This window comes from Coturnix japonica, chromosome 4 (assembly GCF_054131305.1).
Source record: "Coturnix japonica strain WE chromosome 4, WE-NBRP24, whole genome shotgun sequence".
Classification (NCBI taxonomy): domain Eukaryota; kingdom Metazoa; phylum Chordata; class Aves; order Galliformes; family Phasianidae; genus Coturnix; species Coturnix japonica.
In genome coordinates this window covers 56,272,637-56,298,668 of record NC_140666.1, presented here as the reverse complement: position 1 = coordinate 56,298,668, position 26,032 = coordinate 56,272,637, and the positions used below count along the sequence as shown (strand labels likewise).

At 42.8% G+C, this 26,032-nt stretch overlaps 1 long non-coding RNA gene across 2 annotated transcripts in view; it reads left to right on the top strand.

Annotated features, from left to right (window-relative positions):
* Window positions 1–24,549: 24,549 nt before the first annotated feature.
* LOC107313548 (uncharacterized) overlaps window positions 24,550–26,032 on the top strand; it is a 203,486-nt gene continuing 202,003 nt past the window's right edge. For both annotated transcript variants that reach the window (XR_014945887.1, XR_004307032.2), the window contains exon 1: window positions 24,550–24,661. This is a non-coding gene — a long non-coding RNA (uncharacterized LOC107313548). The remainder of the gene's footprint in view (window positions 24,662–26,032) is intronic.

Genomic DNA, 26,032 nt, shown 5'->3' with positions numbered 1-26,032 from the left:
CTTGATGGTAGCACTGCTGGCCTGAGCCTGCTGTCTGTACTGGTGATGCTGATACAGCTGATCCTCAAATAGAGGGAAAGGAAAAGGACTTGTGATGCTTGACTTTGGCACCAGAGAAATGCCACACAGGGCCATACCTGAAGGCCCCAGCCTCAGCCTGTCTCTCCATGGTAAATGGGCTCTGGGCAGTTGTCTGCCCTTTCCTCACTTCTCTGTCTGAAGGTGCAGCTGTGTAGGTGGTTACTGACATCACATAGAATGATACAGAGCAATGAGCCAAAAAAAGGACAAGATTTTCTAGAAGCACCTGTTAGAATTCTGCATACGAATGCTATCTACATGAGCTTGAACATGTAAGCAAAATGCATGAAAACAAAGAAGAAAAGGAAAAAAAAAAAAAAAAGAAAAAAAAAAAAAGGAAGAAATGAAAACAAGAAGCAATTCTGTAGCTTACAGCTGTGTTTCTGAGTTTCCATGCGGCTGGCAGCATTTAATTAGCTTTAACTGGGGATATTACTTTTGTTTCTTGTTCTCACCATTTGCAAGGCTATCAAAATAACTGGCTAACTCTTTAACCTACCACTGTTCCTCCTCCTTCTTGTTGCAGCTCTCCCTTCTATGACCTCACTGATATCTTTCTGACTGTGAATCTTGCAATGAAAACTATCCTCAGCAGAGAACAGAAAGGCAGTCACAGCACACTGAATGTATGTCTTTGTCAGAGTGGGAACAAATGAAAGGATGGGCTTCTGCCGCTCATTTTGCTTTTAGTTTATACCCTGGAATGGTCAAGATAAGGCTGGGGAGGGATGCTGCTGTGTAAGGGCCATACTAAAAGAACTGAGACTAGAACAATTGCAGGGATGTGAATGGACAGGATCACTGAGGTGTATTTTGTTGTCCATCTACATGCCTAGTATCTGAAGTCTTGTAAACCTTGATACTCTTAATAATTACTTCTGAAATTTAAGTGAGGTTAATTAAAACAATAGAAAGAAAAGCATGGAATGGAAAATGGAACAATAACTGTTGAGTCATGGCCTGAACCACTGATTAAACACCTGCAGAAAGGACCCAGTCAGCCCTGGGAGCACAGGTGAAGGCAATTCACCTGTGTGACCAGAAGAGATGGGGCCTGGCTGCACCTATCTTAGACCTTATTTAAGGGCTGACTGCCATTAGGGAAGGATCTCTGGTTGGAGATTCCTCCTTGGTGGGGTTTCCCTAGTGAGTCTGGGTCTTTAGAGACAGGTGAGTACTTTTCCTTTGTAACACATTTTTGTTATGCTAGTAGTCCCTTTGTCATCTCATCTCCTGTATGATCATTCCACTGTGTTGATCTTTCTGGCTGTTACAATCTCTCAATGCTGTTGCTGACTTACAAGTGCTGAGATTTGGTGGCTGGAGAGACATGAAGTGACTCAGCTGCAGCACCTCAGCTCAATGAATTAATTTCATCCTGCAGTTGCCATCTCTGGCTCACTTTCTGGCTCCCACTGAGACATGTTTTCAAAGAGACATGTTTCTGTCTCTTCTGGAGTGTTTATATAAAATACAACTGATTTTAAAACGAATATCTTGTGACCCAGGCCCTGTAATAGACAACACTTTCTGCTTTTGTGTTCTGTGGGCACAGAGATGATATGTGCGGATACTGCATACGCAGTCAGTAAAAAGTAAAGCTTTTCCTCACATACATCTAAAATTTCCTCTATGCCTTTGGACAGGCTGCTGTGGTTGTCAGCCTCACCTGCAAGCGGCATTCTGCTGCAGAAACAATGCCTCCTAAGTGATACTCAGAGAATGTCAATTTGCCAGAACAAATGGTGGGTAGGGGAGCACTTGCCTACTCTGCTTTGGTTATGTGTAGCCTTTAATATATCCTCTAACAAATGCCTCCCAGACAAGTGGGTAATATAGCAAAAGCCAGAATGGTGGAAGCTTCCAATGATCTCATCCAGTTTGCCCTTGAACAAGCTGCTTTTTTTGGTGATTATGTGGTCTCCTGGCCCAGGTTCACAGCTGGGCCTTGGCCTACCCTTAATGCCCCATGGCCTTCTCCTTGCCCCCACAGAAATAATGCCTCAGCTGTGTCAGCACAGGCCTAGCTCAGCTGGGAGCAGGAGGCAGAGATGTTACCTGGCAAAGGGAAGCAGGTGAAAGCACTTAGTCATCTGCAATCATTTCCCTAACAAAAAGACTTGATATTGTCAGCTGGTGTGTAGCCTAGGGGTTATCCTCTTATCTAGGCCTAGGCAGGAAACCCTGTGATTTACAACTGGATGTAAGAAATAGTGATTGCATGGCTAATCTGCAGAGATTACTGTAGTGTGTTTCCCTAAAGCATCCCAAGACAGTGGGATCAAGAAGTGCACCTGTAGGCTGGGCAGGTTAGGGTACCCAGGGCATAGTAGGCTCTGTGAGCAAAAATGGGGAGCTTTTGCCCTGAAAGCTGTGTGTAACCAGAGGCCCCTGTGTGGGGCTCGTTTCTGCACCTGGAGCTGCATAAAGTCATCAGGTGCAAATTTATCTTGGCTCAGGGTCACACCCAGAAAAGAGCTTTTGCTCGTGGACAGAATTTAGAGAGGGCTGTTTGTCTTAGTATGAGTGTCCTAGTCTTCTCCAGATTCCTCTCTAGCTCTGCTACGTTATTACCTGAGGTGGACCAACTCTTCCTTCATGGCTGTGGGTGACACGCTTTCCTGTTGGAGCTGCTCTGGAGCATGTGGTGAATGCTTGGTGAGTCTCTGCTGGGGTATTAAATTCAGTAGCAGTGTGTTTCCTGGTGTGTGTGGGTTACCATATTGGCCTGTGAACCGTGGTTAAGCTTCATCTGCTTGGTGTGTGATTTATAGTGTCTGCTCTCTCAAATCGCTTCCAGAGAGATCAAGCCATGGTAGTTATCTAATAAGGTACACTTATTTGCATGGTGCTTGACAAGAGGTGGTCATTGTCAGGACTGGAGCTCTGAGAGGCTTTTGTGTGGCTTCTTATGGGAAGCTGCTGCGCATGAACTGTCTGATAGCAGCCCCTAGAAGCAGGATGGCTTAGAATTCCTACTTGCAGTATTTGCAGCTACTTGCATGCTACTTGCCTGTTCTACTCTATTGTTTGTTTATGTTGGGAATAGCTTTTTATCTTTCAGAGACTTTTGGTTGCTGGCCTACTCTTAATAACATGTGAATTATTATTTTCTTGTTTCCCCCCCCTTGAACCACTAAGCTTCTAAGCTATCTAAGGCAGGGGCTTGTAATTAACACAAAGTGGAAACAACGATGGCTGCTTAGCACAGGGCTAGGGGGACGTAATCTGATCTCCAAGGATGCTGGTATAGCTCTGAAGTAATCGCTTCTCTCGTTTATTTTGAGAGAAGATACTTGCTCCCAGCTCCAGGTGTTTGGCTTGGCTGTGACTGAAGTATGAATTCTGTAATGCTGGGGGAAAGAAGCATCCCATTGGCTGGGGGGGAGGTTGCGTTTTCTTAGGATGCTTGTGGAAATCTTTAATTTGCTTCTCCTTAAAAGCCCTGTGTAAAATCCTGTTGCAGGTTGTGCTCTGGGGTTTTGGACTTGTGATCTTCCTGATGGTGCCTTCATCATCTAACCTGGTTTTGTCTGTGGGTGGACTGCTCTGGGTACAAGCTTAATTAGTGCTTCTCCTTGCCCTGACTTTTATTGCTCCGATAAGTGGTTTCACTTCCTGAAGTGTTGAAAGTTGTTATTAAGGCAGCAACAGTCTCGACCTGAGATTCACCTGCTTGTGTATATGTATTTTTTTCCACCTTCAGGCTGTTTTCCTACAGGGCTCGTGCAGTCAGTGGAACGCAGTTTCCATATCTGCTGCATGGCTTGTAACCTCACTTTGACGAACGCTGTTGTGCTTTTTTGCTCAGATGTTGAGGAAAAAGTGGAAGTGAAGGGAGAGCCCTTTGCCTGTCCTCCAATATCAAAGAGCATTTAAAATCCTTACAGAAAAATGCCTTTGCCTGGTTAGAAATCTTCAGCTGGGTGTAGAATCTGAGAGTAGGCACTGAGCGGCTCGGCTTGGGGGGAGGTTGGATTGGAGAGTGACAATGTGTTTTTGTTTGTTTTTTTTAACTATCTTTATAGTGATGCATTTTAATTGTAAGATTTTCCATCAGCCTTTTGTCTCTGAATTATACCCTGCGTGCTTCTATAGCTCTTTGATACCCAGCCCTTTGGTGGGACAGCAGTGGAAACACAGGTGTACCTGCACCATGCCTCAGCTTTGCAGAGCTGGAGGGAATAAATGGTGCAGCTGTTCAGCCCCTGACCATTTGGTCACAGTGCTGTTGCTGCTTTTTTTTTTTTTTTTTTTTTTTTTGCAGGGTGTGGTGGAGGGCCTGTTCTGTCATGTTTCTCAGTTTTAACTCTTGCTTTGAGGAGTTTCTTGGTGCATTTTTTCAGTGAAGCCCTTTAATGCTAAGCTGTGTCAGACACGTTCAGGATTCTTGCTCTTCTTTCTGAAGCTGACCTTGGAGAAAATGAATGCAGAGAGTTATTTTTCTCACCCAACATCTTCGCGGCTCTCTAAAACGCGCACGTCAGTGTTTCCCAGCTGCCCTGGTTTCTCATGCATATGAGCCCTGCCAAGTGGTTTCCTAATGCACCCCATTAGGACAAAGGCTCAGTTGTTGTTTTCTGTTGATAAACTGGGCGTTTAACTGCTTCACTCCCTCCGTGCAGCAGGGTTAGTGGGCAGCCATTACCTCAGGCCCCAGCCTTGGGCTCACTGGAACCCATTGCTTGCAGGATTTGTGTGCTGTGCTTTGAGAGGAGCTGAGTGGCCTGTAGCCTGCCTGGCCTGAGGTGAGAGGCTAAGCCCCATGTTTGCTCTGAAAAATGCAGTCAGAAATCCCCACCTGGCTGTCTGCAAAGCTGGCTGCCCTGAGTGAGCCCTCTGTGACCATGTTACAGTCAGGGCCCGGCACTGTGCATCCGCCCCTGGGGAAAGCTTCCCTTCCTGGTCCTGCCGCGCCTGGGAAAGCCACTCTTAAATTCAGGGGGGGTTGTGGGGGGGGAAACAGAGGCTTGAATTGTTGCGCAGAGTCAGCGGCCCTGCTGAGGGGGCTTTTTCTCTCTCCTGGAGAACAGACCGCGCACAAAGCCAGATGGTTCCCGTCTGCTGGCTGTATTCAATGCACTTCCTCCCACAGACGGGAGCCCTTTTGCCCTCCTCCCACCCCCCCCTTTCAAGCATCCACCACGGGGCCTTTCTGTTCCGCGGCTGGAAATAATCTTTTATTGCCCAGTTGTTCGGAAGTGACCTTTTGCCCTTGATTAGATAGCACCAGGCTCTATCGCCGGATTGCTTTTGAGCTGGCAGTTGCTTTTTTGTGTTGGCTGATCCGGTGTCAGGGAGAACAATGCGGGGCTTTGCAGAATTTCGGGCCGCGTGGGGCTGGCTGGGGGCAGGGTGGCATGGCGTGCTGGAGAGCGGCCTCATGGGCCGTGATTAATTGTAGGAAAACTTTTCCGTTAATAAACTGCAAAACAAATTTTGTTGGTCCTTTTTATTTAACATTCATCTTGCACACCTCGTGCAAATTGCTCCATGCTCCTTCCCAAGCTCTTCAACAGCGGCAAGCAAACTTGTTCCTTCTTTCTTTTTGATGGCGTTTGTGCAGTCAGGTAAGCCAAAACCCGCCCCCAAAGTAGGAGCCCCCCGCCCTCCAGCTGGTGTAGAGCTTTGCTGTGTTTCCCTGATGGGACGGCTGGAAAAGTTATTTCTGGAGCAATGCCTTTAGGCCTTGGAGGAAATAATGCCTCTCTGGTTCTGAAAAGCAGTTTTGATAGACTCAGAAAGAGGAGGCTTCCTGGCTATCTGTGGGCTTAAAGAGGGTCTGTCTAAAGAAGGTGGAAGAAATTCTGTAAAATGCAATGAGAAGAAAAGTAGGAGTTTCTACAGAAATCTGCAAACAAGCAAAAACAATGACCACCCAACAAAACAACAACAATGAAGCCACCTCACCCTAGAATCTGAATGTGCATTATAACTCTCTTAGTATATAAGTCTTATACTCTTCTGCTCTTTTCAGTTAAAGACAAAACATACTGCATATGTGTTGGGGTTGAGTTGGTGGGTGGGTAAGAAAAAATCATCTTCCCATAAGAAGGAAATGGGTGAGCTACCCGTGGGCTTAAGCTGAGACCCCTTCCCTATTCTTCCTTCCTCTGTGCTGGCTTAGAGACAGCAGAGTAAAGCTGTTAACTAACAGGTTATTGAGTGGTCCAAAAACTATATCCGGTATCTTTTTCTGTTGTTTTTTGTTCATTAATTAAGTTTTCATTACATCTTCAAGAGGCTTAATCTTCAGCAGTCTGGAATAGAAAGGAAAAAATATGTATATATCTGGTTTCCACTCACATGGAAGTTAAGGGAGGGAGATCGCTTTTCTGCAAGGCTTTTATTGTATTTCTTATTTTTTACCCAATCCTGTCAGAATTTTCCAAAGGGTATAATTTGTCCTTGCTTACCACTGTGTATTGTACTCCTCTCTTAAATAACTTTGTATACATAAATGTATAAAAATGCTCTCTTGGACTTGCTGATTCATTGCCGACTTGTTAACTCTGACCATTGCTACTTTGTTGGGGTAACAGGGAGGGTAGTTGGAGTGTCCTGCTGTCACCTGCTGTGGGGATGCTATAGTAAATGTATACCCGATCTTGTGATTGAAGTGTGTTACGGTGTTTGTGCTGCATACATCTATGTTAAATAATTTGGCAATGTTGACATGCGCAACTTCCTTTGAGTGTGCTTGCATCTTACAGTACTTCCCCATTTCCTCTCCCCCCCCCCTCCCCCCCCCCCCCCCCCCACACAAGTCTATTAGAGAATTGCTCACTAGATAATGCAGGTTGGGCTGAATATGAAGATACATCAAGATACGCAGTGTCACATAATTTCTGTAGAAGAAACTTCCATGCAAATTCATAGTCTTTCAAAACTATCCATTGGAAAGTGGTACTTGTCTTTTTTATTTTTTTGGTGTTTTGTACCCTTAAGACATGACATGTGCAGGAATAAACCTCTGAAGAATAACATTTTATTTCTAAGATAAACTCTGTAGTGCTGTGTACATGACCTACATGACCAGCCATGTCTAGAGAGCTGTGGGTCACCTCTAGTACTGTTGTGCTGCAGGAAGCTATGTATCACTGGAGCCTTTGACATGGAAGTAAGAGGGAGGTCTGGCTGATGTGGGGTGTGAGAGCTTCTTAATGCTGAACAGTGGTGTCTGGAGTAGGTTTTTCATATGATTTTTCTTTTTCTCCTCAACTGTTCTCCAAGTACAGCAGGGAGCTGTGTGATACTTTCAATTTTCCTTTTGTCTGCTGTACCTGTAGTGTTACATGGGGTAACCTGTCAATGAGCTGTGGGTTGAGCAGCTGTGTTGGTCATAGCTAAACAGATACGTATCTGGTGAAAATGGAGGGACCTTGGAGGAATTTTTCTGCTCCAGAATGTTTTATTGAAGTTTATGGTGTGAGCACATCTAGGTTACTCCTCTTATAGGAATCTATGAAGAGCAGTTACAGGAAAATTCATGCTAGCAAATGTGTATTGATTCTTTCCACTTGTTAGATCTCTTATGGTTTCAGTGATGGCGATATGAGAGTTAGTCAGGTTTGAAAGTTTGAAACTATCACAAGAAACTTCAGAGTAATGCTTTTTTTTTTTTCATCAAGTGGAAAAAGCATGACCCAGTGTCAGGTGAAGAAGTAGGCTATCTCGTTCTCATCGTCCTCTACAGGAACCCATGTTTATCTAATAGGGCTATTTCCACTTACTAATGCCTCTGCTACTGTTAGCATCTGATAAGATGCCTGTGACTGTTAGCAATATTATTTTTAGCTGTTTGCATGTCATTTCAGACTTTTTTCCCCCACAGATAATGGTGTCCCTCTGCCCACTGAACATGTCTTGCAGGCTGTCTGTCTGTGTTGCAGCCTGTGTGCCCACATGAGGGGTCTCAAATAAATGTCAGTGCTTTGGTTGCAATGTAATACAGAGAGATGCAAGCAAACCAGAGGAGTGCTGGCCTTAATGTGGATGATCTCACCCAGTTTCTCTATAGTGTCTGTGATAGTGTGTTTGCAGAAGAAGCCATGTTCTAACTCATGTCAGTATGTGGTCATTTGATGCCCTAATTGAGGCATGTGGAGCCTGTGGGCTGCATGTACTGCTGAATGCTGATGCTGGTGAAATCAAGCCCTTTGTGAAAACAAAAGGAAATTTTAAGCCGGAATGTGAAGATGGAAAAATGGCTTACAGATATAGTGTTCTTGGTGGATTTGACCTCTTGTTTAAATGAACATGTTTTCAAGGTGGAAAATGAACTGGTCTGTGTGATGTTTCAAACCATGTTGGCATTTGAAATGAAACTTAAATTATGGCAAGCTTAAGTTACAGCAAATAATTTCATGCACTTTGATGCATGGGCTAAATATAGTCTTGTGAAGAGAGATAACTTTGCAGCAGTGCTTTCCATTTTGATAAGGGTATCGGAGAAAAGTTTTCAAGATTTCCAAGAAAATCATTGATATATTTTTTAATTTTTTTTTGGGGGGGGAGAGGGGAGGGAGGGGACGGATATTTGTGATGCCATTTTCAGTTGATGTAAATACATTACCTACATGTCTCCAAATGGAATGCATGGAGTTGCATCCAGACATTCAGCTCAGAGAAAAATTTGGTCATGGCTCTTCAGTGGACTTCTATAAGTAAGACTAAGACTCTGACAAGCTAGATTGTGTACAGAAGAAACTTCAATATCTGAAATTGTTTCAGGATGTGTGTGTTTGGTGGGAGAAGGGAAGAGAGTTAATCATCTATATTTCTAATTTATTCCTTTCTCGTCCTGCGTTGTTTGCTTGGGGAAACAATGATCCTCTTTCAGTCTTTTCCTTTCAAAGAACTGGGATTATAATAATAATAATATATATGGGATTATTTACATGCAAAATGTGATATGTATATGTAAGCACTTGCAGGATTTTGGCCTTTTATTGTTGCTAAAGAATCACTGTTTTCCGGTCTCAGATGAACTTGTCATTTTATAACTTCTAATAAACTGAATTAAGTTAGTGTGGGCAGGTAATTAGCCCTGAGAAAAATAAACAAGCTTGAGAGACTTTAATAAATGTTTTCCCTCACCCCCAGCTGGGTAAAATGAGGCACTGCCCTTTCAAATCACTTTGGTACTGGATTAAATGCATTGAAGTACAGTAAGCGATGCTAACAAATGAGGTAAAACCTGCTCCTCACTACAGTCTAAATTAAGTAAGACCTCTGAAAGTGCTGGATTTTCTCTACCTAGTTTATATTTAGCTTTGGCTGATTCAGTTTCCTACCATAGTAGGAGACAGCTGCAAATACTGCTGAGCACTCCTCATGGTTTGCTGACAACTAAAATATCAGTTCCTTTTGCTGTTGTTCACCTCTAATGTACTTAGAGCACTTGTGTTGTGTCTAGTTTTTCAACTACAAAAGAAAACAGTGACAGGAAACTTGTTCATAAAAGTTGGTGGTAGAAATAGCAGGAACTGCAAGCTGATGTTGCAGAGTTTGGGAGCAGGTGGTTGTGACCTCATGCTCTTGTTAAGGCTCCTTGAGGTGAGAAAAAGGTTGTTCCAACCAAATTGTTTTTCTGTGTAACCCTCATGTTGTAACAGTATTGTACATTAATTGCTTGGATATTCCTTGGATGTTCAGAATGGTTTTAAACTTAAAGAGGGGAGATTTAGGTAGATGTTAAAAAGAAATTCTTTACTCAGAGGGTGGCAAGGCCCTGGTATGGTTTGCAGAGAGAAGCTGTGGGTGCCCCATGCCTAAAGGTGTTCAAGGGCTGGATGTGGCTCTGAACAGCCTGATCTGGTGGGAGGTGGCCTTGTCCATTGACAGGGGGTTGGAACTAGATGATCTCTGAGGTTCCCTCCAATTCTATGATTCAGATGCTATTATTTGAGTATAAAAATTCAGGCCAGAGTCAGGCTGAGGATGACTGTCTTTGCAGATGGCATAACAAGCCTCCCTTTGGTTCTGTCTCTCACTCCCACCTCTTGCCCCCACTGCACAACCCAAAGCCATTAAAAATAAAGCTGTGAAATTGCTCTGCTCATCATTAATGAGCAGGGCATTGTGGCCTGCTCCTTGCATGGCACTGAATGCTTGCTGAAAGCTAAACAAATAACCCGACCAAAACAAACTGGTTTCAAATAGTAGCAAATACAAGAGCAGCACAATAATATTGTGCTCCTTTGCCTGACTAATGTTTCTAGCTAGTCAGCCCTTAATGTTATTGCCTTTATGAGATTTACATAAATTAGTCATCACATTTTATCATTTTCCTTTTACATATGTATGGCTATTAGATGTGTGTGAAAAAAAATGTCATGAGTATCAGAGGTCTATTTGCATTAGAATTTCCAGGGGAAATGTCAAGTATGACCTTTCTCTTGTCTGGGTGGCTAATCCCATTTGAAATTCCTGCCATGCTCCTACAGAGGGTCGATGTGCTTGTGAATGGAAGCTCTGCACCTGCTGCAGCCCTTGGCTCCTCTCCTCCTCTTCTTCCCTGGGCTCTGTCTGGTTGAGGCTCACTGCAGTCTGTGCTTGTGAGGTTAGGGCTGAAATGTTTCATGATTATTATTTTTTTTCTTCTCTTGTTGGGGTGGTTTTAAATGTCATACAGCAATAACACAAATGGATAGAGTAATGGTGACTGCTTATTTTGCAAGCTGAGGGATTGGGACTAGGAATTAAAGATCCATGGCAGAAAAACAGATATTTTTCTCATCTCAGAAAGGAGGAAGAAAAGAAGGCTCTAGGGAGACCTGAGAGAGGTCTTTTAGTACCTAAAGTTAGGCAGTAAGAAAGAAGGGGGTAGACTCTTTAGCAAGGTATACTGTGAAAGGACAAGGGGAAATGGTTTCAAACTAAAAGAGGGGAGATTGAGACTGAACATAAAGGAAGTTTGTCTTTTTTCTTTTTACAGTAAGAGTGGTGTGGCACTGGCACAGGTTGCCCAGAGGTGGTGGATGCCCTGTCTTTGGAGACAGTGGTGGTCAGGCCTGATGTAGCTGCAGTAATCCTTGTTCTTTAGTTTGAAACGATTTCCCCTTGTCCTTTCACAGTAGACCTTCCTAAAGAGTCTACCCCCTTCTTTCTTACAGCTTCCCTTTAGATACTAAAAGACCTCTCCCGGGTCTCCTGTAGCCTTCTGTTCTCCGGGCTGAATGGCCCCAGCTCTCTCAGCCTCTCATATGTTGAGAGGATTTGGAAATAGAATTTCCTGCAACTTTTGAGAATAAGTTTTATAATCTTGCTTATCTCTAATGACATTTTATTATTTTTTAGATGTTAGTTTATTTAAATATTTACTTTGGGAAATAACCATCAGAGATTAAGTTCTTGGTTCCTGTAGTAATGTGGATATTATCAGTTTATGGCTCCTTTCTGCACCAGCCCTTAGCCAAGTAATTTTCTATCAGACTGGTGCTGTATTGGTGAGAACAAGAGCCACTGGTGCCCCTGTAATCAGTTCCTGACATTAGAGATAGTAAGACCAGTTCCTGGGCCTCCTTGGTCTTCTGTAGAGTTTGATTAAAGCACAAAGCCAAGAGTGGCAATGCCAAACTTGCTCCTAATTCTGCTGCCAGATTGCTCCATGAGCAAATAACCCATTTATAATCCTCACACTTTGTGCCCCCCTCAGAATTGAGAATAATACCACAGAATGGGTGGAAATAGCTTGTTATATGCAGGTTCTTGGGCCTCTTGGCTAGGGTGAGGATATAGCACCCTGGGGTGCTCCAAACAGCTTGTGTGCAGGGAGAGCTTGTCTGGTCCTATCGCACCCATCAACAGCTCCCATATACACTTTATATTGCATTGTGGCATATAAAAGCAGCACTCTTAACATCCTGCTACCGTGTAGCAGTTCTGTCTCTGTGTGACAGAACTGTCCATAAGCCAACTGAGTTATCTTTTTCTTATCCAGTGCAAGAGGCCCCCTTTCTCCAGCATCTGATTGAAACAGATCCCCCATACCTTTCATTGCTTCCAGGAACACTTTTAAGCACGTGCTTTACAACAAGTGTTTTGGTAGATGATTAGCATAACCTTCAGCTCTTTTCCTGAGGAAGTGAGCTGTACTGACAAATGAAGCATGTTTATCTGTTGAATAGGAAAAAAAAAAATCCAAATAAGAAATGTGTTTAACTGGGAGGTGACTCAGTATGTGACAGGTGGGATGCTGGCAACATATTTTCCTTAAGGAGTGGTAAAAGATGACGGGAACAAATCTGTCATGTCCTCCCAGGGTGTGTATGTGGGCAATGTGAATAAATATATTACAAAGATGGAGGTGGTTTTTAATCCACTGCTTTTAGATCAAGGGGAGCTAAAGCATTAGGGCAGGTGGACGCTTAAAGGCTGTGGAACTTTGGTAAAAAGCTTCCGTAGGGTTTCAGTGAAGTTATTTTTGGCTCGTGCTAAAGCTCTCACAGTCAAGATTAAGTCCACTGAGAGCCATGCTGAGCTTCTTTTGTGAAGAAGTCTTGTTTCATTAAGCAGCCTGTTCTACGTGTTTATCTGAAAACAGAACGGTCTCTTGAAATGATGAGTTATCTCCTAAAGTTACAGCAAAAAGTACTGCTTGCCTCTCTGGGAAGCAGCAGAGCTCCTGCAGGAAGGGCTGAGAAGAATGTGGGTACAGCAGTTCCCTTTCCATTTTTTTGGAAGTTGTATGTGATAGAATCATAGTACAGGGTCAACATGTCACATGGTGAGGGAACAGATATTGTAGTTGTGTGTGCTGGGTGGCCACTAAAACTTTAGGAAAGAATGCCTAAAAGCAGACAAAGAAACCATTCTCAAAGGCAAGTAAGCAAGGGTTGCCTGACCATCCCTGGGTGGCTATGGCTGCTGTCCCTTTTTCTTCCCCTCAGGCCCTGCAGTAATCACCTCTGGACTACTCTATAGCAGAACTTGCTCTTAAGGTGGGGGCTTTGTTCCGAATTAAAGAACTGATATGATTGCTGTAGTTCCTTGAGCTAGGCTCCTTTTGCTGCCTGACTGCTCCTGTAAGCTCTGAGGAGTTTTTCCCTATGCTGCACAGATGGATCCAGCCAGCTGGTCTGACACAGGGTGTTCCTTTCTGACCTCAAATCTTCCACAGGAAACTTCCCATAAGTCTTGCATCTCCTTTAACACAGCACATGCATCCTTATGTAGGAAGTGCAGCATCTCCTGTGCAGATTTAGAAGCTTCCCTGGGCAGCATGTTTTTTTTCTTCCAGGTACTGTTCTGATACTAACAGGCCGGGATTTCTGATTCCACGGAAAACCTGCAAGGTCACAGTCAGAGCCTCTGAAATAAAAACCTCCCTATTTATTAATGGCTTCCCATAACTTTCACAAACCATGATGCAAGCTGGAAATCGCTTTTCTCCAAGAACAGCACTTCTAACAACTCGGGTTAAAAATTCAAGTCAGACCAGAAATATTCTTTAAACATCACATCATGCTGTCAAGCTCTTACTCACATAATATCAATGGCATAGGCATGACAGGGAGTGATTATATGTTAACAACATAGCAGATTACATACAACTTTATAGCTGTAGGACTGGGGATAGAGACTTCAAACATTCCAAGATATGCTGTTATGTTGGAGCTATGTTCTGTCCTCCTGACTTTAGTCTCATTCTCCTTAGATTGCTCTACTATGCTTGAACCTTCTACAAATCAGTAACCTCAGGAAAAAATTCTTCAGGCTGGGGAATTTTCTTTTGGTATAGTGGTGGTATAATGTCTCCCCTTACAATGATGATTAATTATTTTTTTAATACTTTAAGACTTTGAGAAGATAAGGTGGCTGGTTGGTTTGCCGTTGTGCTCTGGCTGTCATCGGGGCTTGTTTAGGCTTTCTCATGCATCTGAAAATAGATTTATCTCTTTACTAGCTGACAGGTTGAGGAACAGATGTCATCAGTAGCACTGGTAACCTTCTGTCTGGTCTGTGTCAAAGAAGTTTGAGTAAAATGGAGGTGTAGTCCATTGCTTTCATGACTCATTTTGATAAACATGAGCTAAGTAATTCTCATCCTGGCTTGTGAGGTAACTCTCAAGCTTGGGGAAAAACCCAAGCAGTTTTGTCCTCAGGAGGGTTAAGTCCTAGTCTGTTAGTTTCCTATTCCAGCCAGTGGACCTGTAATAGTCCTTGAAGTCACAGCAGATGGTGGCAGATATTTGATTAGCACTGCAGGTTCTCTCTCTGTTTCTCAGATGAGCTGGAAGCAGCAACCTGTCCTGGCACAGCACTGTGCTCGAACACCCTCTAGATGAGCAAGCCTCGTTGCTGGATAGGGGCTGCACACATGTACAGTATCTTCTGGGTTGGAGATGCTTCTGGGTTAGTACCTTGTTGAAGATGATCTGCAAGGTATTTCCTCATGCTTTCAGAATGTGGGTACGGAGTTTCACCCAACATGCAATACTTGATGAATGCTGCTAAGTGCTAAGGTAAAATTAATATTAAAGTGCTTGACAAGTAGTTTTTTAAAGTTTCTGTGTTTTATATTACTGCGATTTCAAACATACGTCGTTATAAGCTTATCGGATTTCTAAAAATGAACCTTCTATAAAAATCACACTGAGCCTCTCAGCTGTGTTTTCCTCTTATTTATGGACAAATTGAAAACAAATGCTCTTTTTTTTCAAAAACAAAAAAGCAGGATGAAATGGAAACAGCTGGCAGAGTGTGCTTTCCCTCCAGAAGTCATCTGCGATACAGAGTGAATTGGGGATTACTTTATTCTGAAGTACTAGAATAATCAAGTGAATGAACAGGGTTTGGGCAATCCTCTTTCCTTCACAAAGGGACTGACTTCTCCCCTCCCTTTCCTCTGTGAACTGCCCACCACGGAAGGCTACCAATGATCACTGGCAGTGCCCTGGCTTATTTGCTTCCTCTTCATCCTGACTAAACTGATGAACCTGTCTGCATGAATAAAGCCTGCCTTGAGATCAGCATGCTTTTAGTACTCCATTGCTTCATTAAAGCAGGATGCTGCTGTCTATTTGGCTATATTTATTTTTTGTTTTGTTTTCTGGGGCAAATCTCATTGTAAGAAAGCTGAAAGTCCTCTTCTTGCTAATGTCACATTTCTACAGTATTACAGGAGGTGAGAGGAATATTATTTGGTTATTAGAAGGCTACAGACAAACCCAGGAGTTGGATACAATTTGGGCCAGGTTCAAGCCTCTGCGAGTCAGTTGGAGCCAAGTGTCTTCTTTACCTTCACATCCTGTTTTAAATGGGGATAGTGACTAATAAGTAGGGATGAAAGCCTCTAGAGAAATGTTAGACCTGTTTTCTACTTCTCTGTATGTAAATAGGCCCCCACCTCTCTGCTGGGCATGGTATGTTCTGTCAGGAATGAGCCTAATCTCCCACTCATACAAGCAGGAATGTTTTATATTCACTTTTCCACTGCTGCTTGTTCTTCATGCTGGGGCTAATGAACTGAGACAGAGGGCTGGCTGCAGTCATGAAGGCTTCCCAAGGTATGGGAGGAGCTCCTGCCACAGGAAAGGTGACTGGCATCCACCCATGCTCATGTCCCGGGGCTGCGACTGAAGCTGGAGCCCACCTGGGTTCCTATATTTCTACCAGTGCCTTGGTTTGTCCAAGCCAAGTGATACCCATTTCCTGAAATACTCAGATCAAGGCTGCATGCCTATTTGATAACGTTTCATAAATCAAACACAAACTGCTGGGATGAGCAGAGATTAAATTACTTGTTGTACAAGCCATGTGATCTTCAGTGATGCAAGAGACTTGTTCAACCCAGTGAATTTGGGAACTAAAATGACTCTTATACTAGGATCATCAGTTCCAGTTATAGATAATAGCAACTTGAACCTGGAAAGTAGATCACCTTGCACACAGAGCAGGTCCATAGAGCAAACTGTGAGGTCATCTTTGGAAATTACTGTATCTCAAGACTACTGTAATTCTTCCGGGTTTAGGTCCTGTTGGAAAAGATCCAATCTGAGCTTTTACTTCTGTCCTGACACTTAACTCATATAGCCAAGCTTCTACCTGCAAACAAATCCATCTTTCATTTGGATTCAGTTATAGAAAAGGGAATTACTTATTTTTTATTAGTTACCTTCAGTAAAATAAAGATAAAAGCATTTCTAAAGTAAGCGTACATATAAAGTCTGTCACCAGATAAAGTAATCTGCTTGAGTTACTCTAGTGTCTACCTGTCTTCAGAGACCCTTCTGTGAGCCTAAGAGCTCACACCGTATAGGTAAAGTTAGTAACAGCCTGAACGGCATTTACAGTGAGAGAGGCAAGAAATCAAGATGGTGAATGGGCACAAGATGGTGATAGCACAGAACATGGTTAAGTCTTCAGAAGCTGAAACAAAGGCAGCAGGAAAACAAAAATCTTTCTATAGCCTTTGATTTAAACTTATGGGTGTGTCACTTGCAAAATGCTTCTTTCTGAGTTGCACGGGCTTTAGGGATAGAAGACTTAAACCCTCCTGCAGGTTAGACTGCATTTTCTGTGCTTCAGTCTCCCCATTGACATGCTTCTGTTTTTCACGTCTGGCATTTCCTGCCATGCCCCTTGTGTTATTGTGCATCCTTCATATTTTGTTGGAAGAAATCTAGTAGTTATGTGCACGCAGATGACCACTGGAAGAACTCTGACATATATACCTGTATATATTATATACATTATATTATGTGAAATATATTACTTATGTAAATATAATAATCTTTTTTACATGGTCATTGACTTCTTGACTGTTTCACATAGAAACTGTTCAACTTCTGAGATGTTCTTTTTTCCTTTCTTCTTAAATGTTAATGTCCAGACCTCAGTCAAACTGATATCCAGCTGAGTGCAGTATCCAAGAGTGGGGCATCCCTTAGTGAAATCAGTTCAGCTGTGTTTTTACAATGCCTCAGTGAAGTGTGTTGGTGTGATCTCACAGTTCATGTTCATACAGTGGTGAATAGAGTTGAACTGTGGCCTAAAATCAGGATATTTAGCTGCAAAGTAGTAGGAAAGAAATAGTATTGGTATTTTAGGGACAGAGGAATTTGAGATGAGGGGTGAAAGGCCTTCAAATGAGTTAATATTTTGGAACTAATATGTGGTTTCATAGGTGCAAGGTACTATAGAACTATTTCTTGAAGTATAGTCTCCATACTTTGAAACACTGCCTTGGGTTATTGTTGGAGACAAACTTACAAACAAAATGAACTGATGTTCATTTTGTGAATGAACAGTGAATCCTATTTTGCTTACAAGGATGAAAAAAAAAAATATCTAGGTGTATTTTTTTTTTTTTTTTTTTTCCAAATAGCTGAACACGTGGCCAGAAACTGGAGCATAGGAAGTTCTGCATGAATGTACACAAAAACTTCTTTATGATGAGGGTGATGGAGCACTGGAACAGGCTGCCCAGGGGGGATGTGGAGTCTCCTTCTCTGGAGATATTCAAGACTTCCCTGGACACCTACCTGTGTGCCCTGGTGTAGGGAACCTGCTTTGGCGGGGCGGTTGGACTTGATGATCTCTGGAGGTCCCTTACAACACATATGACTCTGTGACTTAGAGTGTGATATGTTCCATGAGGTTTCATTTTATTCAGTGTGTATGCACGTGCTTATAGTTTCACACGTATTAATTCTGTGTACTTATTTCCCATTTATTACCTTTTAAAATGATAAAGTGGCTATCAGGTTTGAAGTCTTTGTAAAGATCCAAATTCTTTCTCTAGAGGGAAGATTGCATCTTTGGTTGGATTAGGTAAATTCTTTATCCTTCTCCTTTCCCCGTTCTTAAATATTGCTATTATTTTGCAGCTATCTTGTTTTACAGACCTTAAAATATTCTTTTAAGAACTATTATCTCTTAACTAGAGAAGTTGCTTTGCCACCTATTCTGTCTTGTTTCTGAATCTGGCCTGCAAAAACACACTGTTAATGGTGATGACTGAAGTAAAATATCTATTAGAGCTGTGCTACTGTGTGGTATTTGCTCTATAGCCATTACTTTCAGAAATCACTTAGTTTAGGGCACTTCCTTGTGACTTTTCTCTCAAACACACCCTATTAACAATGTACTCTGTCCCAGACTGTATTTCAGTTGATGATAAACAGATGGATCTTGGTTACAGAAAGAATATGAGAAAGCTGCTTGAGCATGGTATGGTTCATATTCCCACATCCAGCTGCCTCAGGCTTCTGTCCTCTCAAAACCTTGCTGAACAGTGAAGGCTTCTAATCTTCTAATTAGGTTCGAGAGCGAGGGTCTACTTCTGACCATGTATCACTTTTCCAGGCAGGACCTCTCCGGAATTCATGCCAAAAAAGATGTTTTCTTGTTGCCTGGAGGGGAGCCCCTCCCCCTTTTTCTTTCTTTCTTTTATTTATTTTTTTTGTGGCAAAATGGTCTGATGCTATGTGTAGGTTGCTCTGAAAGTAATGCCTCTCATTTTCAAAGAAACCACAACAGATACAAAGAACATAACACTATTTTATAGATGGGATTCTTAGCTATTAAGCACTACCTTTTAATATAATCACTGCAGTTAGAGGTGTATTTTTTGCCAGTGATGAACAAGAGCCTGCATGCTATGCTTATAAGCATGGGCACCAGCAGACATGACCATTGATGAAATGCACCACCCATTGTGCTCACATCCACTGGTTCTCCATAAATGTTCAGCAAGCATTGATGAATGCCAATGGGTGCCATTGTTTACATGTGGAAGAATTCACTGACATGCCTTGGCTTCACACGGACTTCTATGTCAAACACCATTGCATCAGACTGTCCCTCTGCTGCTGTCTGTCATGTGGCAACATGCAATGGAATACTGGAGCGAAGGTTCAACATCTGCTGCCATACCACAACTGCAGGTGGTGGGAAGGAAGCGATGGAAGGCAGGCTAGCATAACCTTCTGAAATGTTAGGTATGCCTGTTGCCTCACAGTCTCCCTCATGTAAACTGGGCTGGGACAGTCTCTGTACTTAAAATCTGAGGTTGTTAGTCTTTATCTCAGTGGCCTGCTTCTCACAGACTGCAAGGTCATTCACTGCTGCCATGAGCCTTGGAAAGCTTTTCATGTCTGCTTGCAGGTCTGACCTCATACCAAGAATGTGATGGTGGTATCCCACAGAGGTCACTGAACAGCAGAGAGGGCTGTGGTGATGAAAGATGATCTTCCTGCTTCCACTTGCATGTGGTACAGTGTGGGCAAGCAGAGGTTGTGTGGCCCTGTCAAACTTGGTGGTTGGTGACTGGGTGCCCCTCAGATTGGTCCTGTGGGGGATGGTGGTGTCCATGGGCTCATGTATGTGTTCCTCAGTAGGGGATCTGGCCAGCTGCTTCCACAACATTGTTTTGTGGGAAGCTAAGGTTATACGTGTGCCTTTCAGGTTGGATATTAGGAAAAATTTGTTATCTGAAAGACTGGTAGTGCACTGTCACAGGCTGCTCAGAGAGGTGGTGGAGTTGCTGTCCCTGGAATTGTGCAAGAAATGTGGAGGTGTGACACTGGGGGCTATGATTTACTGGGCAATATTGTTAATGGATGGGTGGTTAGACAAAATAATCTTAAAGATCTTTTCCAACCTTAATGATTCCTTGTTGGAAGGAGCAGAGAGGCTGTCCAGGGCTACCAGTGCATTTTCTAAGGTCACAAACATAGCAAACTGTAGGTTTGGATCATTTCCGTTCCCTGGAGCTAAGCTGATAACCCTCACCTCCCTGACAGCAAATAAACCCTCTGAGTTTTTGGCTCCCGAGTGTTTGGATGTATCCTCTAGGTCAGCATGGAGAAGGTCAGTCAACTGTCAGTCAGTGACCCACTTTCCTGGCTGTTGCTGAGTACACTTGTGAGGAAACCTTGCTGGTTTAAGCTGTGTCCCCCCCCCCAAAAAAAAAAGTTGGTGCAAGAAAAGGAAATAAGAGTTTTAATGGAGCTGTATTTAGCAGAGGAATCTTGTATCTTGGTCAATAACTTTTCGAAACTAAATGAGTTGAATGCATGTGCCTTCATAAAACTCTATAAACTAGTTCTGGAATAAACCTGTACTTTTAAAGCATTTTGGCCTGCTAGTGGTAGAAAAACACTATGCTGGCTGTTTTTGTGTGTGTTTTTTTTTTTTTTTTTTAAGGTGTGGAAAACATCATTACATCTTTCTCCTGCTGGAAAGTGTATGTAAAACTTCAAATACATCTCTCAATTTGTTCCTCTTTCTCATACAACAATACTTTTCTTTTCATGCTCTCACAGGATGCAGTCACATATACATCTGTCCTCACTCTCAGAATAATGAAACCTTTATGATACTCTGATTGCTTATCTCCAAGCATTTGATACCAAAGCCCTCATATGGGGCTGCATAAAGAATTTAGAAGGGGGTTGTGCTGTGGCAGTTAATCATAGTTAATGTGGAGCCAAGGAAGAAGAGAAAACATCTTTATGACTGTAAATGGAAAAAGGATGAATTAAACGGAGCTTGGAAGAGCAGCTGTGTGCAGGGGAGCCTCAGGCTTTTGGTGTGGTTGCAGGAAATGGGCTGCATGCGTCTTGAGGGGTGCCCACAAACACGCTCAGGGCTTTCAGAAATGTATTTAGGTCACTGACACTTTGAAAGCTTTATACATTTTGATCCTGGGGGCTGTAACAAAGGCATGTAAACTCAAAGTGAAAGCTAGCATCCATCCGTGGCTGGTCTTATTGTATCCACAGGAATTTCAGATCAATGAAGGATGTTAGCAATTATGTGCTGAAATAACTAAGTACAATGGGATGAGGTAAGGAAAGCTCTTCAGCCTTGAATTTGAATTTCTTTTGGTTTTGTTGGTTTGTGCCAATGCTTCCTGCAATGCTTAGCGTGTCTTATATTGTTCAGTGCAGGAAATATGAGACAGAAATTCAGCAACAAGCATCTAAGTAGTCTGTGTGGATGTGACCTTTCCCTTGCATGAACCATTCACTGCATGAGGCAGTGGTGCTGCTTGACTTGTGAAGGTATTTTATGGATGTGATGTTGGTTCCCTTTTTGGCACAAAATTCTATATGGCAGGTATTGTCCTGGATTTTAAGGTTGAGAAGAAATAACCATTGTGTTGCTTGAATTTTTCTGCAAAACTCCAAGCCTGAGACTGCTTTGAAGAGAGCCCTGTGTGTCACCTCGTGCTCTGCTTGTTCCCTGTTGTTCATCTCCCATGTAATTCCCAAAGGGCTGAGCCCAGGGCTGTGCAACATGACCCTGGTATCCAGGCCACTGAGCAGACTGAACCAAGAAGAAGGAATTCCTTTGAAGCTGTAGAGTGACTGTGGAGCTGCTCCCCAGAAGCTGTCTTGAGCCCAGTGGTGGCTGCAACTTCCCAGGGACCTCATAACGCCTCCCTGAAAGGGATCTGATTCCCACTGCTCCCCATGGCACATCTGCATCAGTTCCAGTGTAGTGTTGCCTTCACCCATTGCAGAGTAGTGGGCTGAGCCAGCTCTGAATTATCCCAGGATGACAGACACTTGCAGAAAACCCCATTAAAAGTTTTGTTCCTTAAAAGCCAAGACACAAGCTAGGAGAGCCTACAATCTGTAACTTCTAGTTAGGACAGTTAATCAAAATGTTTGCTGTGTATTGTATGAGCTCTTTCACAGTTTATGCATTTATCTTTTAAACATCTGCAAAACAGTGTGGCTTGGGTAGGTTTCTGTTTCTGCTCTGAGGCTTCATTGGCCCTTGTGACTGAATGAAGAGGAGCCAGACAACATGAAGGGCAGACAATCAAAGCCTTTGACTCTCAGATCCTTGCAGATGGGCCCTCTGATGAAATGACAAACAGCTGCTGCCACAGCAGCAAGTAGCAACCACAAGGCACCTGTATTTATTTAACTTTCATTCTGTCAGATAACTCGTTTTTATGCTCTTGCAGTTTTGGCTATAGATTGTTAAGTCACAAGGCTTCCTTCTGATCTGCCTAACACAAATACAAAATGAGTTGCTTGAGAGTGACTGTTGGTAGAGCCCATCTTCTATAAAAGTATCATACGTAAGGACAGGATTGGGTGGTGGTGTGTGAAGAGCCTGTTGTTGAGTTTGTAAGGAGCATCTTTTCAGCTTCCTAGGGACAATCTTCTGTGGTTATGTGCAAGAGGAAGGAAAGGAGTGCCTTGCAGGTGGTGCTACCAGTAGCTCCATGGAAGCTCCTTCACTGCTTCCATAATGGAAAAGAACAAAGCTCGGTATGTAGCTGTGTCCTGGGGTGACCTGGTGGCACTTGAGTAACTCCTGCTGTCCAGCTTTCTTTGTGGGCTCTGTCTGCCCAGCAGCCTCTGAGCCAGCTGAGGCTTGCTGCCAGGTGCCTCAGTGTACCCTGGCACTTGAAGCACACACGTGCTCATAGGAGAGCATGCTCATGGGAGACCCACTTTGACTTCATTTTGAAGGCAAATATCCAAACTGTGTAATGCTGACTATCAGCTTCTGTCTGAACAAGTCAGAATGCACATTGTGATTCTGCTAGCTTCTGGTTTAGGGTGCTATAAAGAGTCTGAAGGTGGTACTTGCCTATTTCTGAAAAGCAGCCAGTTCCTTTGATACTGTAGTCGCATATCCAAATAACGGCAATTGCCAGATCTGTAATTATTTCTGTATGTATCATTCTCTGCTTTTATAGCTGATACTTTACCTGTGTGCTCTTGGTGAACAGAAGTCACTTGTGACCAATTAACATCCTCCTCACACACGTGATATGGTTTGTTGACACGCAGTTAAATTACAGAGTGAACCTGTGCAAGCATTAGAAGCAACACTGCTGCATTACCAGGAGGCTCGGCCTGTGTTTTTCTGCAGTTGCTGTTGGCTATGACTTCATTATTTAGGGATATACTCCTATGTTTAAAGGAGCAAATAATGAAATCCTTCTGATAATGGATAAGAAGTTAGAAGATCAATTTCTGCTGAATTTGATAATTCTTCTCTTTGTGTGTCTATTGCATAATTGGATGATTTAAAAAGGCTTTTATGCAATATTAGCTGAGGATGCTTTTCTTTGGTCATTTCTATCTGTCTCTCCTCAGATTCCAAATGTGATGAAGAGGGGATGAAGGTGATCTGGGTATTTTATCCAGCGAAATTAGATCAGATTGGTCAAGGGCATGTGTAATAAGCAAAGCACTTGAGAGCTAACCAGCTATTTCCTCTCGAGGAGTGTTCATAAGGAGGGACTAGAATTTCAGATTGATTCCAGGTTTTCATTGTCAAGATTATTTAAATATTTGGCTCCACCTTGTTGCCTAGGTTATAGGGTGTAATCTCTCTTCAGGTTAAGTAAAACTTTATTTTGCAGAGAAATTTTGCTGAAAGAAATGAAATGGGCCACTGTGGCGTACAGTGCATTGCCAAAGCAAGAACAGTCAAGTCATTGTGTTGGTTTCACTGTGACTTGCTTTCCCAGAGATGTCTCTTGCAGGGATTGTCTCAAATACAGACTTCCACTAAAGAGGGTGTACTAAACAGTTACATCTTCTAGACTTGTGGTTGTGAAATGAAAATGCTGGTTTACTCACAGACTCAAACTAAGGCTAACTGTGAATCTCCTGGCCTTTGAGGAGTTTAAAGGAGTTTAAGAAAATCAAATCTACCTTTGCATTAACTTCACATCTTAAAACCAAATTTCCTTCGTTATTCTTAAGTTAAGGAGAAAACTGGGAACAGGATTTTCTGTTGCCAAAGAAAATGCATTAAGGCCAGTTGCGACTGGATTTTACCAAAGCAACTAAATAAACAAATTGGCCACACTTGCTGATTATAAATGAACGACAAGTTCAGTCAGGAGTGAATACTTTTTTCTTCCCTCTTCTGGAAAGAAATGTCCACTGTTTGCTTTTGTGCGGAGACTTGGCAAATCACCACTATCACACAGTGCTTTCTAGAAACGCTCACTGGCTACAGAAAGTTACATAAAGACGTACCAACCTGGCCAGTGTCTCCAGACAAACTTGAATTCCTAGGAAATATCAGGAAAAACCCAGCTGAGACCTAGGGGCTAACAGCGAGACTATCACTATCCACAGTTCTGTTTTCATAAATGGTTAAAATTCATTTCTTGTGAGTGTAAACTTCCTTGTGAGTTTCTTATGAGGGAAGGTAGAATGAAGCCTCTTTCGTTGTCCTACTGTCTGCTGATAGTGCTTAAACCAGTGGTAGTAAACGAGAGTCAGAACTGAACATACACATCCAGGCGTTTGGGTGATTCTGTGCCCACTGCTTTGTGTGTCAGTGAAGATCATGGCAAGGGCTGGTTTTGGGAGAGCACAGCTGCTGTAGTCAGTGTTTTCTTAGTTGTGGCTTACATGGGATTTGCTACTGTTCTGTGAAGATCCAGTTTATCCAGCTTGAGATAAAATGTGGTGTTTGCTTATTGCAAGAAAACACACTCAGGAGATTGATGAAGGTTTATCATTTTTTTTTTTTTTTTTTCTTCCTATGTAGCTTCTATACCAGACCAAAGGATTCTGAGATGGTGAATAAGGAGGGTACGTGGTTTCCTTAACTGTGATGGATCTGCAAGACAACTTTATTGGTAAGTTTCTCAACATAATGGAACGTGGAAGTGTGACAGTCATCTTGCTGCTTCTTCCTCATTACAAACTACAATAACCCTGACCGGGATCAGAGAGCATATTGCTCTGCAAGAGGTATTGAAACCCCTTCTGCAACAGCTTCTCCAACCTCATAGCTAGGGGTGTGTTTGCCTACTCAGCAGTATTACTCTGGCAGTTGTACACACAGCTATGTGGGTTCTCTGCTTGTCTCATGGTGGGAAGCTAAAGGGCATGAGCAGGAGGGCTAAATAAGAACCGCATAAGTGGCAGGGTGCCTGTCTACCTACGCTGCTGCTGCTTGATGTCTTGCATAGAGTAATGTGAACTTCAGTGTCCTGCTTTTATTGCTGATTATGCAACAGCATTTCCTTTACTTTGCCATTAACTAGTTCTCCCTCAGCCTGCCTGTTAACAAAATAATTTGCTGCACCTGCTTCCCTTCCATGTCATGGACAGTTGCTGTTTTTACAAAATGTTTTTTGTTTGTCAGGCTACTCTGCTTGCCTGGAAGTGTTTTGCTTGCTCAAATTTTTCAGGCTCATACCTCAAGGACTTGTTACTAGGTAACAGAGTTCCATTTGCCAATTGCCCACTATTTCCTTCTCACCATATTACAGGCCTGATTATTAACATTTAGTTCAGAGAAATTGCTGTCATTATGTGAAGTAACTTCCTTTAGAGGTTACTCATTAACCTTAGGTATTTTACTGTGCGATTATAATTGCTAAATGCCGTAGGCATGGAAAACCTTTGAACTCCTCAAGGTATTAGTGTGTGAGAGAAAGGGTATCAGCTGTGATTTCTGCTTTTTCCCCTACTCTCTCCCCACAGTTATTTTTCCTTTTGACTGCATTCTTGTTCCATCTCTGTGTTTCATACCACACAGAGGATTCTCTTCTGCTTGAGAAGTGAATGTTTCCTTCCTAGAGGAAACTGGTCTTATTCCCTGCTGCAGATCTGAGGTACCCCTAGCAAGCTCAGGGGTGTTACGGTACTCATTATCTACTTACTAGTGCAAGTTAGAACAGAATTTGATCTCTTGACCTTGCGTGAAAAGTGACATAATTGGGAAGCCAGCAGCCTAGCGTGACATGAGCTGCGCTCTTACCACGTACAGTCATCCAGTATTTAGAATGGCTCTTCCATATTTGTTCTCAGTTAACTACACTGACAAATAATGTGTTCAAGGGATGACAATCTTCAGACGTCCCCATTGTATTTTGTTTCTACAGAAGCTGAATCAGCTGCATACTTCAGTGTTTGTTCCAGGGCAGCGTGTGTTCTCTGTAACAGTCTTAAATGTGTTTGTCTTTCTTCCCTAACCCACTCCTCCTTTCCAAGTGCGTTGA